An 11,068-nucleotide genomic window follows, 5' to 3' on the forward strand; every position below is an offset into this window, starting at 1 on the left:
CTCTGGATGATACACTGTTCATGCCAATGCTTCCATCTGGCTCCTAACATCCTACTCCCGCCTACGTCTTATCTACAGTTTATCCATAAGGGATTGTGCTAGTCAGAGCTGAAGTTCCTATCACTGTGTCCCCATCACAACAGGGTAAACCCTGCTTGATCATAGGATCTATGAGAGGTCTTTGTTACCCATCTGATGTGATTTCTATAAAATTCCCAGCTATTTCATCTATTCTTAAATTTCTTGGTATTTGCTGTTCCTTCTACCTAGAATGTCCTTCCCTTCTTTGCATCTTTAGATCCTAAGAATTCATCATGGCCTTATTTAAATATTTCCTTCTCCAGAAAATCTTCAGCTCAAAGTGACCTTTACTTCCTGTGACTTTCCATAGTGCTTATCTGTATTTCTTCCTTGTTAGGCATCACTTGACATCTTTGTGTATCCATGTTTTATCACTTGTACTGGACTGGTGATTCCCTGAGGCAATTTTGTCCTCAGGGGACATTCAGCAATATCTGGAGATATTTTGAGTTGCAACAACTTGTGACCAGGGTGTTACTTGTGTCTGGTAGATTGGGTCTGGGGGATACAGCTAAATATCCTTGAACAACCCTCCCCCCAACAAAAAAAAATATGTCAACAGTGTAAGGTTGTGAAATCCTGGACTAGACTAAGTTCTTTAAGAAAGGGATTCACAACTGAATTCTTTGTTCATTTTAATTCCTAACTTGGTCCTACGTATGGTCATTGCTAAATACATATTGGCTGAATTCATAAAACTATAAGAATTTTGTTTTAAAAAAAGCACAATCCTGAGAGATGCCATGTAATACTGTTTTACAGTAGTATATGGACATGTGTGAACAGTGTATCAACTTCATTGTCTACGAGAAGCCAGAGCTTCTCCATAACTGCATGTTTCCATCATTGCACTTAATGCAGATAATACTACTGACTGCTATAGAGAGAGTCTCCTGAGTATTGTGCAACTGATGATTCAGGGTTTGCAAATGCATTCCAACATAAACTACCACTCCAGGTCTTCTAGTATTTTGGCTTTCTAGGCAAATACCTGGATTCTGAATGAGTTGGAGGATTTTGAACCACACAAGTTCACTGTCCCCTGGAAAGTGGTCTCCCTCCTTCAGCAGAGCCTGCAGTTAAGCAGTCCCTGAAAGACTCAGATGGTGAAGACATTCAAAGACTATATTTATGAGGTTGCCACTACTCATATTATTTAAACAAACCTCATATTAAAAAAATATTGCTTAGTTTTCTCATTTTTACTCACTACTTTAATCTTGTCTCTTTTTAATCTGCTCTCTGAAATAAAGAACAACTCAAGGTAATGTAATAGAAACTATAGTAACAATAATGAGTAGGTCCTTATGATTTATAAAGCACTTTCTACTGCATGCTTTCTCACTTATTATATTAACCATGTAGTCAGCTGGTGTCCAGAGTTGAACTCCAGTCTCTTCCATTTTCCTTCCCTATTACTGCTCATTGGCATTTTCTCCATGGTGAGGTTAGACAAAACAAAGACAGACATTCACTGATCATTTTCCCTAGATCCTGGATTTCAGTAAGGATAAATTTTCAGTTTGTTGATAATCTTGGGATCACTCATTAACATATTACAAATTTTTGGTAATTGGGTTTAAACTCCATTATATCCTGGGAAAATCTGGATTTGTTAATTAAATTTCCAGCTCTTAGATCTCACTTGTCTCCATCAAATCATTTCCCCAGTTATTTCTTACATTTCACAGGAAATAAATATTTTAAAATAGATGTTTGGAGTATAGGCCATCTATCAAATTAAGAAGTAAAATAAATGATAATTCCATGACACGTATTTATAACAAGTTTTGAATGCAAGAGGGTTAACTCTATAAGAATTTTTCATCCTTTCCTGAATAAATACTATGAATTCTGTGAAGTATTGTTGATTTTTTTCTATAAAAACATAAAAAGTAAGTAAAGATTTGCTACCAAAACAGCCATTAGCTTCTCCAATATCCCGGTGACCTCAATTCTTAAATATGAAAGAAAGCCTCTTCCCTTTTAAATGAGAGACACCGGGTGTTACTGGTGATGGCTTTGCCTTTGATTGATTGAGGAGCACGACATGGGATGCTATTGCTAAGCAACAGGTAATGCTACAGCTTACACAAGGAATTAATGACTTGGGGAAAGACCAGCTAATTGAATTGTGTGTGTGAGTGTGTGTGTGTGTGTGTGTGTGTGTGTGTGCGTTCCCAATATCTGAAAAGTAACATTTTCTGAATTTGATTTTGATTTGCTTCTCTTAAGGATGTCATTGTTGATGCTAAGAAGGGTGTTTCAGTTTTTATGTCCCAGAGCTTCTGACCAAGGTTGCCCATATTACATGTGTAGGGTGTTCCGTTTCTCACACACGACTGTGTTGAGAGCCACAGCCAAGGGGCCCCAGCAAACTTCCAGCTGCCGGCTGATGATTGGCTCACAGCAGCCCCAGCAACATCTAGCTGATTGGCTCCTCTGCGGTGATGCTCATTGGGCTGTTTCCTTGCCCTTTCAGACCACAGAGCTGCTCATTGGGGGACTTTTTGGCTCCGCCCATGCGACCCAGCCAATTGGCCTCAAGAGCAGGAGGATGGGGGGAGGTGGAGAGGCTCCTGGTTGAGAGAGAGGCTTGTGGGAAGTCGGTGGTGGCAGTTGGGGCTCTGAGGGTTTTTCCTGAGGAGCTGTTTTGTTTGGCCTGTGTGGTTCTAAAAATAAAGTTAGTTTCTTTTGACAAGTGGCTCCTGATTATGCCCAGCCAGACTGCGGCACGACCGCATTCTTTATATCATCCTGTTACACTATCTTCTTTAACTCTCTCAACAACCCCATGAGATAGGTCTTGTTGTTACACTCACTATATAGATTTAGAAACTGAGATTAAAGCCTAAGAGAACTGCTCACAGTCACATACCCAAGTAGTGCTAGGGCCAGATGTGTATTTGAGCCCAAGTATGTCTAACTTGGAGCCAATATTGGTCAAGACTATCTGGTGCCCTCAATCTTGATACCAGCATAGAAACTGTAAGTCCCATTAGATTCTCCCAGATCTAATATCTGAAAGTACTGTTATATAACTTAAGACTCTTTATGAACAAAAGAAATAATAAATGAGATAAATTCAACTCATGTTTGAGATGAATTACATACACATTTAGACATTTTATTAAAACACAAATATATCTACCCATCCATATATATTATGTAGTTATATTATACACATGCTCATGTATGTATGTAACACATTTTTTATGTTACTAACTCACAATTTAGGGCCACACCTTAAAACCATCATTTGTTGTTTGTCTTTGGAAAAATCATTTAAAATTTTTAATAATTCTCCTTTTCTTCATGTGTAATGGAGATCATAGTGGGATTCATTTCACTGTTTTATTATTGTAGCAATTAAATGATACAATTCTCCAAAGTGTAATAAAATTATAAATAACTTTACCCACTGGCATCAGAGTTACACTAAGAGATGAAAGTATCTGGGTAGTAATATAACTTACCAAGCTGTTTGGAGTGGGGTTGGGATTAAGGGATGAAATAATGTGAAGAAACAATGGGAATTGTATACTCCTCTGGAAAATAAAATAAAATAAAGTAAAATAAACAAGGATTGAGGAAAGCATGGAAGAGCATAGATGAAAGGGAATAAAGAGAGTGAAGAAGAAAGCTGGGAGTCTCAGGAGAACCGTATCCACATCAGAACTTCCCAGGGGTGAGATGCTGATGAATTTTAACAAGGACACCTGTGTCCACCACCACTGTTAGGTTTTTTTGTCTGTTGCTATCACCCTTCAGATGGGTCAGATGCATACAAACACACATGGGTGAGTGGCTTAAGAGGGAAAACCAGGAAAGAGGCCCATCTGAGCTGTGCAGAGCAGAGGAAGGGCCCCAGCCACAGGAATAAGGTGGGTAAGACAGAGTCCAGCAGCAATGTGCAGGCAATAGAATGTCAGTCCCCAGAAGTTTATAGTATCTAAGGAAGACTCCAACAATTTCAATCAAATCTCAAAGAGTAACTAGTGTCTGGATTACTTGTTCATTAAACCAACATTTATTGAGTGTCTATTATGTTTCAGGATATCTTACAGGCACTGGAGTCCAAGTGTTAAGTAAAGAAGCCTTCTGTTCTTGTTCCTTATTTTCTAGGTGGGAGATAGAACAAGGAAAGAAGAGAGACAGACCATAAACAAGTAAGTACATGAAAAAGATTGCTTCAGGGAGTAGAAAGTATTGCAAAAATAAAATGTAAAACAGGGTATGTGTTCTGTGTCCTTGAGCACAGGGGTGGGGTAGACAGGGGTGAGGGTGCCAGTTTAGATCAGAAGTCCAAGAGGGCCTGGCTGAGGAGTTGCTGCTCACTGTGCAGGCTGAAGGACAGGAAGGGCCAGCCATGTGCCAATCTTGAGGCACTCACTCCACACAGGGAGGGCAGGTGCAGGGGCTGTGAGCAGGACTGGAGAAGACCAGCAGCACTGACTGCAGTGGGTGAGGGAGAAAGAGTGGTATTTGTGTCCTGGGCTTTGCCAAGACAAAGTTGCACAAACTGACTGCCTTCAAATAACAATTTTTTTCTCCTCATTCTGGAGCCTGGAAGACTGAAACAAGGGTGTCACTTGGGTTGGTTCCTTCCAAGAGAGGAGAAGGTCAGTCGTTCCATGTCCCCATTCCAGCTTCTGTGGTTTGACTGCTGTCTTCCATGTTCCTCAGTGAATTGTCACTCCAATCTCTACTCTCACAGGGTCTCCCTGAGTCTCCACATATCTGTCTGTGCCCAAACCTCCCCTTGTTACGACATCAGTCACATTGAATTAGGGCCCACCCTAAGGATCTCATTTTCATTCGATTATCTTTTTAAAGACTGTATTTCCAAGTAAGTTTACACTTTGAGGAACAGGACAGTAGAACTTCAACAGATATTTCTAGGGGACACAACTTAAGCTGCAATGGTAGGATATGGAAAGGAGTTTGGATTTTATTGTAATTTTACTGTGTAAAATGGCTGGCATAGTGTCTGGCACATGGCAACCCGTAAATGTTAGCAGAGAATTTCTAGTAATTAACAGAGGGGTCTTTTACAAAATGAAATTGGATTGCTTCACTGTCCTGGCTAAAATCCCTCCAATGGCCTCCATTTGTACTCTTAAAAAAATTCCAATTCTTTGTGAGACCCACAAACCCCACCGGACCTGAGCCCTCTGTGATCTCCAGCTTCACCCCCTACTGGCCCCAGCCTGCTTTCCCTACTCCATCCACCATGGTATCCTTTCTTGCCCTCAAAACACCCCAGGCACACCTCCACCTCAGTGCCTCTGTCTGTTTGTTTGCTTCTGCCTGGAAAGCTATTGATAAGGAGGACTCCCTAATGCCATGCAGACTTCACCTCACAAACTTCCTGAACCTGTTGCCAACCTTTGGACCTTTCCAAGATCCCTCTCTAAAGCAATGACCCCATCACTGTCTTCTGACTTCTGCTCTACTGGACTTTTCTTTGTAGATTTGATAAGAACTTAAAACTATTCTCTCTCTCTCTCTCTCTCTCTCTCTCTCTCATAATTATACTACATTTTAATTATACTGCCCTTGTCACCCAATGTCCCTGGTCCATGAAGACAGAGAAAGATGTGTTTGATCACAGAACTTGAGCCCCTAGAATACTCCAGCCATCCAGGAGACACATGATACATGTTTGTTGGAGAAATGAACCAAGGAGGCTGGTAAAACCAGGATGAAGAAAGTGGTGGTTGTTCTTGTCCTTATTCAAGTACAATCTTTTTCTGTTTTTATGCATAAAATCCACAATTTACCAATATTTCTTTGTTCCACTAATGATGAGTCTTGGACCCCTATAAACCCATCTGTGTTCATTGTAGAACACTCTGAAATTCATACAAATGGGACAGATTTTCATCTTGGGGACATGGAGTTCAACAATCATGTTTCTTTCTTATTTGGTATTCTTCATCTTCCTGTTGGGTACATCTGAGTAATGCAGTGTAGGAGATGAAACATCTTTAAAATGCATCCCAGAATACCTGAACATGCCCTCTTCCTTGTGTTGAAATGGTAGAAGGGATTCCTCAGCTCCGAAAGACTAATTAAGCCAAACTACTTATAACAATTCAAAACATTTTTTTCCTCTGGAGAGTAGAAATCATTAAATAGCAACTAAATAGAAAACGAAAATATTTACTACAAAACATGACTTCAGATGCACTCTGAACTATACAAGAAAATTAACCAAATTGCTTTAGATTCCTTCTTCTCCTGTTACTTTGTTTTATAATTCCAAAGATTATAATGTAAATTGATCACTTATTTTATGAAACTGATTTAAAAACAAATGGTTTTTGACAATTTCCAAAATTCAAACCAGTCTCTAATGAAAGAAAATCTGCCATTAACATATTCAAAAGGATGTGTTGTAAGCTCTTAAATTAATTCCAAAGAGACAGTCCAAAAATGTTTTAAAAGAGACTCCATAAGTGAAGTAAATGAAGAGCTTCTCAATATGACTATTCAACTAAATATAAAAATTTTGCTAAGATTTCTAAAATTCAAGAATATTTTAAAATAAACTTATACATATTTAGTTTTATAGCACATTAACTTTTCCAGTATATATCTCAGTTAATTAAAAATGGTTCTTTACAATTTTTACAAATTATTTATGAGAGAACTATACATTCTTCACAAAAAAAGTTTGCCTAAATTGCTTAATTTGGAAGTGTATGGTACTGGGTCAAATATTTTAAATTTATGAAAATAGTTATAAAAGTTAATTTGCTGTCTTATGGCCTTATTAATTATTTTGAAGTTTTTACTTTAAAAATAGGCCTTCCTTAAAAGGGTGATCATTCAAAAGAAATCCTGATTAATTGCCATTATAAATAATAAAACTAGTAAGACAAAGAGAGGGGAGGAAGAGTTAGAAAGGCAAGAGGAGGCCAGAGGGAGAGAGGCAATCAGGAAAGAAAGAAAGAAGAAAGAAGGGAAGAAGATAAAAACGTTTTGTGATTTAAAGATTTCTAGATGCCAGTCAATATTGTAGTAATTTCACATAAGGATTTCTATGGTTTGAAAGAAACCCCCCTACACCAAGTTCATGTATTAGAAACTTAATCTCCAAGGCAACAGTGCAAAGAAGTGGGGCCTTTAAGAGGTGACTAGTTTATGAGGATATCAGCCTTGTGAATGGATTAAGGCTGTTGTAGGGGGAATGGCTTAGTTATAAAAGTGAAGAGTTTGTTCCCTTGCCCCTGATTTTTTCTGTTTTATATGTTCTCTTTTCTTGTGGTCTTCTACCATGTTATGATAGCCCTTGATCCTGCACTTTCCAGCCTCTAGAACCATTAGCCAAATAAACTTCTGTTTATAACTTACCCAGTCTATGATATTCTGTTACAGGAAAAAAATATAGAGAGAAATAAAAACAGAATTCACTAAAAAATTTCAATAACATCAGAAATATTTATCAGTTCCTTAGAGTTTCATTCCCAAACTTGATTGACAGTAAGATATAGATGTATTTCTGTTGAGCTATTATTAAGTTTGTAATTTGAGCTTAGTAGTCCATTTACTCAGACCGGCCAATTCCTTTTAGCTAACACTGACATTTTCCCCCTCATGGCCTCAAGAGGCAACTTCAAATAATTTGCTAGTCAATTCCGTCAAAAGAGGAAAATGGGTGTTACATACAAGCCCATTCATTGTAATATCAGAAAAAGTCACAATGGTAAATTACAAATGACAGCAGCCTGGGAAACCAGTGGAGAAAGTAGGCACAGAAAGTTCTCGGCATGGCGGAATGTGCCCCTCTGTTCCTTTGCTCAGGCTTGATCTTCATTTGATGCAACAAAGATTTTTCATAAAGGACTGAAAAGTGAACTGTGGCATATTTCAAGAAAAAAGAACACAATTATTAATAGTGAGAGAGCCTCATGCTGAAGTCAAAAGCACTTTTGTCTAGGCAAGTAGCACAGAGGTTTCTAGTTACTCGAGAGCAAGTCAGGGGACGAGAAGGTTCTGTTGTAGTTAAAATAAAATAGAGGATGCTTCTTATTCCCAATCATTTCAGAGACTCAGTTGCTCTAGAAACCCCAAGCTAGTTATACAATACAGGTCTTGAAACTACCACTGGGGAAAATGGAAACAAAAGCTTAAATAAATTCCTTCACACTTCCCCTGGGCTTTTCTTCATGCCCAAGGCATTTCTGGTGGAAACAGACAACTGTGTTGTTCTGAAAATTACCCATAACTTTTTGAAATACTGAGAAAAATACTTACATACTTCAGTTCTTCCATTTCTGTATGCTTTGTGAGTAAAATTTATTTTTAAAAATATTTTATCACTCAATTAGCAGTTATTAAATTGTGCTGATCCACTAAGATTCATTTAACTTAATGATTTTATATTTCACCGGTCTTAAAACTTCAAAGCCAAATTTATTTATGATTCAGTCATATAACACGTAATTAATGAGCTCCTACTGGGTACTGGAGATACAACACTGAAATGGTCAACAACTCTTATGATCCAACTCTTATGGGGCTTATTTTGTAACTGGGGAGGAGAAGGGACTCCAAGAATTAATAAATAAATAAGAAAATATCAGCTGGTGCTGCTACAGAAAATCTAAATAGGGCAGTATGATAGAGAGGGACAGGTGCCTAGCAAGGTATGACAGACAGGGACAAGTGGTTCTGCCCCCCCTGACTGGTCTGGGAAGTCCCCTCTGAGGAGGTGACTCGTGAGCTGAGAATTGAATAAGGATTCAGACATGTAAAGATTAGGATGAAGAAGCATTTCTGGCAGTGGGGACAGCCAGCGCAGAGCCCCTAATGCAGAAAGAGTACAATGGTTCTGGGAAGAGGAAGGAAGCCAGGTTTGGGAAATCCAGAAGTTAAGAGCCATCCCTCTACTCTTGAATGAATCGGAAAACATCAACAGAATCAAATTTTGATCTTGCTTCTGGCTTCTTCTAATTAGTTTTTCTTCTTCTAATTTGCCCCCTTTTAATATAACTTCACTTCACTGTTAATTAACCTAAAATGCCACATTAATTGATTCAGTTTCCTTGTTAAAAAAAAACTTATAAGCCAAGTACTTATAGAAATTTTTCAATTATTTAGCTTGAAATGTACAGACCTCCAAAAACTTATACTAACCAACCTATATCATTGTATGCCTCTCCGCTCTTCTACTTAGCTACTCTCCTGTAGCCAATATTCCTATTATTTTTCTTTTGATCATTTTTTTCTCATGCCATTCCTGATTGTTCAGCATGAACTTTTTCCTCCTTTCAACATATTCAGATCAATTTCTATCCATGAGAATTCTGACTTTAACTAGTAAAAGAAAACTGTAGCATAAAGTATCTTAAATAAAAACAGAAAATTCTAGGTTAGAGTAGATTAAAATTCTAAAGTTTGCTTCAGGCATAGTTTGATCTAGAAGACAGAAGATGTCTCTTGCTTTGAGATTACCTTGAGCTGCATGGCTCTGTGTGTTCACTTCATTCTCGGATTGGGTTCCTTCAGGATAGCAAAAACAGCTGCAACTGTCCTAGGCCCTCTACTGGATTTAATAGTGTTACTCCAAAAGTCACATCTACCTGGGACCTGTGAATGTGGTTTGGAAATAGGGTCTTTGTAACGTCAGCAAGTTTGGATGAGGTCATACTGAATTAGGATGGGCTCTCATTCAATGGCTGGTTCTTTATAAAAAGACAGAAATTTGAACACAGAGCCACACAGGGAAAGGTTGGAAGATGAAAGGAAGGATCCTTACCAAAAGCTTTCAGAGGAAGCCTCACCCTGTCAACACCTTGCATTTGAACTCTGGGTTCTCAGCACTGCAAGAGAATAAATACACTTCTGCTGACTGAAGCCACAGTTCATGGTGACTGGTTACAGCAGGCCTAGGGAACTCACACAGGCCCCATCCTCACCTGCTGTCCAGGAGAGAAGAGAACTAGGCACCTGGTTCTCCTATGGGAAAGAGGAGAGGCTTGTTTTCAGAAGCCTCAGCAACTTTCCTGTTACCTCTGTGACTAGGCTGAACCAACCAGGGTATCCAGGGAACAGACTCGCGTGGACCCCAAAGAATGACTCTCCATTGAAGCCACATGGCAAGATGGTAGGGGATGGATCCCTGAAAAAAAAAATCAGGGCTACTGTTGTTGGGTGGGAAAGGGGAACAGGTTTTAGGAAGGCAAGCAACATGTGTCCACTCTACTATTGTAGGCAGTTAGGATGATGGTGTGTCGGGAAGGCACAGAAAACCTGACTCTAACGGGCTTACACATCAGGGAAATGTATTGTCTCACGTCACAGGAGATCCAGAGGCAGGTCAAATCCCAGCCCCAATACACACAGGGCTCCCACTCCACAGCTCCCTGGTCCCCAGCCTCAGCCTGTCTGCATCCGTTTGTCTCCACATCAGCATCCCTGTCCGCTGCCATTATCAGCTGGGAACAAGTAGAAGTCTCATGCCTAAGTATGAAGAAAAGATCTCTCCTTTTAGCCTTCTTGGACCCACGAAGGGCACGTGCCTGTTGTTATATCAGTTTCTGGAGAATTGCCATCTACTCATTGGCCTCAGTCCAGTTCCCAGGGTGAATCGTGGGGGAGGGGAGGGAAGCAAGGACAGGATTGCTATGATTGGTATAGAATTAAATGAATCAGGATTTTTCCTTGGAGCTTAAGGTGGAGTTTGTTTTCCCTCAGACGTGGATGCTGTATAGGGAGAGTTTCTCAAACATATAAAAAGAGAAACTGGGCATAGGGGTGCATGCCTATAATCCCAGTGGTTCAGGAGGCTGAGGCAGGAGGATTGTGAGTTCAAAGTCAGCCTTAGCAAGTTAGTGAGGCCCTAAGCAACTCAGTGAGACCCCCATTTCTAAATAAAATATTAAAAATGGCAGGCTTAATGGTTAAGCACCATTGGGTTCAATAACTAGTACAAAAGAGAGAGAGAGAGAGAGAGAGAGAGAGAGAGAGAGAGAGAAGA

General features: G+C 39.4%; 1 long non-coding RNA gene across 1 annotated transcript in view; it reads right to left on the reverse strand.

The window, feature by feature from the left end:
- Window positions 1-11,068, reverse strand: part of LOC125617469 — a 37,923-nt gene that overhangs the window by 11,123 nt on the left and 15,732 nt on the right. The window lies entirely within an intron of this gene.

The sequence above is a fragment of the Marmota marmota genome, unplaced genomic scaffold (genome assembly GCF_001458135.2).
Source record: "Marmota marmota marmota unplaced genomic scaffold, marMar, whole genome shotgun sequence".
Taxonomy (NCBI): domain Eukaryota; kingdom Metazoa; phylum Chordata; class Mammalia; order Rodentia; family Sciuridae; genus Marmota; species Marmota marmota.